This window comes from Frankliniella occidentalis, unplaced genomic scaffold (assembly GCF_000697945.3).
Source record: "Frankliniella occidentalis isolate FOCC.00 unplaced genomic scaffold, Focc_3.1 Scaffold61, whole genome shotgun sequence".
In the NCBI taxonomy this organism is placed as follows: Eukaryota; Metazoa; Arthropoda; class Insecta; order Thysanoptera; family Thripidae; genus Frankliniella; species Frankliniella occidentalis.
This window is the reverse complement of record NW_026267191.1, coordinates 1142009-1146543: the sequence shown is the minus strand read 5'-3', so window position 1 is coordinate 1146543 and position 4535 is coordinate 1142009. Positions and strand designations below refer to the sequence as shown.

The 4535-nt window shown below is 46.8% G+C and overlaps 1 protein-coding gene across 1 annotated transcript in view; it reads left to right on the top strand.

Annotated features, from left to right (window-relative positions):
- The window catches only part of LOC113205314 (tubby-related protein 4), a 43776-nt gene that overhangs the window by 6776 nt on the left and 32465 nt on the right, over positions 1 to 4535 (top strand). The window lies entirely within an intron of this gene.

The following is a 4535-nucleotide window of genomic DNA, read 5'->3' as shown; positions in this document are numbered from 1 at the left end:
CAGTGTACATGGAATGATTGCTGATATATCAGTGTACATGGAATGATTGCTGATATATCAGCAATCATAAATGATCACGTTTAGGTTATTTTTGGCTAATATTTCCTTTCAGACGGGTATCATCGGAAAATGGATAGCATTTCCAGATTCCTCGTGAAAGAAGCTTTCAAACGAGCTACTGTGTGATAGGGTTCAAATTGACCGCTACCAAACTTGTCTTACATTACCGACATTTTCGAGAGGCGGACCATTGTTGAAGTCTCAGCAACAAAGCAATACCGTACTAAACGAGCTACTGTGTGATAGGGTTCACAACCAAAATGGTCCGCCTCTCGAAAATGTCGGTAATGTAAGACAAGTTTGGTAGCGGTCAATTTGAACCCTATCACATAGTAGCTCGTTTGAAAGCATTTTTCACGAGGAATCTGAAAATGCTATCCATTTTCCGATTATATCCGTCTGAAAGGAAATATTAGCCAAAAACCTAAACGTGATCATTTATGATTGCTGATATTATCAGCAATCATTCCATGTACACTGATATATCAGGAATCATCAATGATCGCTGATTTTTCAGCATACAATGTACACTGTTGAGTTTTCAGAGTGTATTTCGCAAAGTGTAAATTTTCGAAACTTTTCGTAAGGTGACAAATATACATTTTGTAACAATCGGGAATTCTCGGCTCATAAAATTTGACAATATATATATAAATTTTAAACTTTTTAATTAAAGCTTTGGAGTCCAGAAAGCAATCCGTAACATAGCGATGTTTTTTGTGTTGTTTTTTTTTCAATTTGTTAGAAATAAAAATTTTGTAATAGACATTGAACCAAGAAAATTTTGTAAAATCACGACAGTTTTTGCAACAGTAGCAGTTGTGCAGTTTCAACGACAAAGGACTGTTTTAGGCAGTTTCGTGTTGAGAGTAATAATAATACCGTACCGAACAGCCTGTCGTGCGTATGGAGCGAGCAGGGACGCGCAGATTATTGCAAATCGCAGTGGTAGGCTAGCAATGCGAGTCGAAGCCATCGCGGTTTTTGCGGGCCAACAATGAGCGCGCGTGCGCTATCGCTTGCGATGGCTCGCCAGTGCAACGCATCGAGCATGAGGTGGGAGGGGGGCAAATGTATGGAACGAAAGAGATTGCCACCGGGGGATGCATCTGTTTTTGCACTATAACAGTTCTGATTTTTTGTAATGAGGCGACGATTTTTTTGTCAGTAGTCTACAATTGTTGAAGTCTCAGCGACAAAGCAATACCGTACTAAAATTGTTAATTTTGAATACACATTTTTCTTTTCAAATTGTTGTTCGATTGCATAATATCACTTGGTGCTGTGACAGATTATTTCGCACGAGCTTTTACGGGGAACGACCAGAAAAACAACTCAGTAGGCGAACACACAGCCTTACGCGTTTTGAGATGATGGTATGACAAAAAGTAATAATAATAATGCTGTCTGTTCCAGGACGAGGGCTGGAAGCTCAACCGCCACAACTACTACCAGGAGGGTTGGCTGGCCACGGGCAACGTGCGCGGCATCGTGGGCGTGACCTTCACGTCGAGCCACTGCAAGCGGGGCGCCGACGCGCCGCTCCGCACCAACTACAATCTGCGCGGCCACCACTCGCAGGCAAGTGGCGCAGCCAGTTCAGCGAATAACTCCGATCGCGGTGATCTTTTCAAGCCCCACACTGTAAAAAATATTTTGTGATTTCCCAACACTTTCACGATACGAAGCAACTGTGCAATCACAACACTTCTGTGTGGTCAAAAATAGTGCATTTTTCTATCTTACTTAAAAATAGTTGTGAACCAATCGTAATCATTTATGATGTTGATAAATTTTTGACCACGAAGAAGAGTTGTGATTTCACAAAGAGTTGTGGCAAACATTTTTCACAACGAATTCTTCGTGAAGTTCTGCGTTTTTTTAACAGTGCATAGAACACCCAGCAAAATGTAACTTTGATTTCACGTCTAAAAGTGGCTTGCGATCTGTTTCGATGAAAATACTCAAAATACACACACAAAAAAAACATGGGAAAGGGAAACTCGTGAGGCCATTCCGTGTACGTACATGGGCGAGTTCCCCGTTGGTACCTACGGTTATAGTGTATTTGTCAGCGGATTTTCGCCACGGCAATACGGCATGTCACCAGACTGACGGGGATAGTGATATAGAGGCGGGCCGGAGGAGGGGGGGGGAGGGACGAGATGGAAAAGTTGAAGCGCAGTACGACTGCAGCTGTGGAGGGCAGTACTGGGATGGGGATGAAAAGAAGTTCTTCTTCTTCTTCTTCTTCTTCTTCTTCTTCTTCTTCTTCTTCTTCTTCTTCTTCTTTCTTCCCCCCATCCCGGCGCTACTGCTGACCGTCCTGTACATATTGAGACAGCGCGCGCAAAGTGGCGCTGCTCGTGGCGCCGGCCTTGAAGCGGTCCCGCCTCGGACTCTGGCCGGCGCAGAGTGTCGTGGCGCGGCCTCCACCCTCCAGACCCTCCAGGCCCTCCAGACCCTCGGCTCGCCGCCCCCCCTGCTTGGCCTCGAGCGGTTGTTGTTGCTGTTTGGCGCTCTACGGGTTTGGGGTTCCCACAGCAGCCGAGCATGCCACGGTTTTCCGGGCGGTTTCCAACACTGTTAGAAACACCTACACTGTAAAACGAGGAGTGACCTTTCTTTCCCGAATAGAGCGACATATAGGCGTCATCGCTCTGTTGGAGCGATTTTTGCGAAATGACTCAACCTGAGTCTTCTTCGTAACAGAAAATGTCGCAGAGACGACCCTAAACGAGCGACGTTTGCGAAAATGACTCAAAATTAGTCTTATTCGTAACCAAAAATGTCGCGAAAAGTTATTGCAAACGAGCGATGTAATTTATATCGCTCTCCCAAGAGTCGTCAAATTGGCTTCACTGATATCGCTCTCCTGGGAGCGAAAAAGGTCACTCCTTTACTTGTAGTGTACAGCTACTTGCTGTACAATTCAGCGTTGTACTTTGAAATAACAATAGTGCTTTCACCCCACAAAATACAACGAAAATTTCACAATCCTCTACTGGTTAATAATTGACAGCACCAGATTGTTGTCAAATTGTAGGCTTTTCTTACAGTGAAGCAGTTTGGTCAACAACAAAGCTTATGGAATAAAGCAACGTTTTGCTCGGTTTCCACAAGCAACTCTTGGGCGGGGAGGGGGCGGCTAACGCTTCCTGGACGTAAGAGTGTACATCGAATCGCTGCCCGTATCTTTCTTCGTCGTGTCCACGAAAATTAAAATTGGTGTGAGGTATCATGACTCCAAGAAACTGCATCGAACCCTTGGTGAAACGCACTTTTATACATATTTCGTTGGCACCTTTTTGTTTTTTTTGCTCGTTTGTGTCACTGTGTTTTTCTTACGAAACAAGACCGCATCGGCGCATCGTCGCCATGTCGCCGTCAGGAGATGAGCGAATCTCCGGTACATACGGCCAGGTTAGGCCCCAGTCCCGTGTCCACCCCCAGTGCCCAGCCCACTCCGACGTGGTATTCAATTCACCCCCCGTCCCCCCCATCCCGGGCCCGCTCTTCGGAGGGCTCCTTTCCTTTCACACAGCAGATTGCCGCTGAGATTGGCCTCCCGGGATTAGCCTGCCACTCACTCGGTTGACCGCCCGGCCCGGCCGGAGGGAGTCGCACACAACATCATATCATTATTTTGTTTTTCTTCCACACGTGCGACTACAGATAAAACAAAATGTCGACATTTCTCCAATTTTTCATGCAGCGTTCCTATCAGTTCGGAAGGCAAAGACAAGGATGGAAGGATCAGCCAAGCAGCGTGAGCCCCCCGGCTACCCATTTTTGGACCATCTTCGATTGTTTTGCTTTGCAGGGTATTTCTGCGATGGTCCGTTGGCTTGTCTGGGCCCGCTCGGACCAAAATGGTCGTTTTGGGCCGTTTTGGGCTCTTGCGCAGGAAGTCCAAATTCAGAGTCTTGGTTCGATCGGATCAGAAAAGTCAAAGGGCCGTCAGAGGGATGTCTGGAAACCAGAATCTAAAACCTGACATCTGGAAGGGAAAGATTACTTTTCGGAGATGGACGAAAAATGGGTGGCTGGCGCGTCACAAAGGCGTCCACATACTTCAGGCATGTTGCAGCCTAATCCTATTGCGACCCCAGCGGGTCCAACAAGGTCGTTCTGACCGTACCGCAACATTCCACGGAAAAGGCATGTTACAGTCTGATCTTTTTATGACTCCATATGATAACAATGTCGCTCTGACAGTACCGCAACTTTCCACGGAAAAGCGATTTTGTCCCTTTCCATTCGCAGTGAGGCAGGGCGGCAGGGCACGTGCGCGCGTCGCATGCGAGGCCCCGCCCAGCCACACGCACGCTCTGCTGCTCGTTCGGCACATCATCACAACCAGCCTCCTTTGTCGTTGTCCATATAGTCTGTCTCTCTCTCTCTCTCTCTCTCTCTCTCTCTCTCTCTCTCTCTCTCTCTCTCTCTCTCTCTCTCTCTCTCTCTCTCTCTCTCTT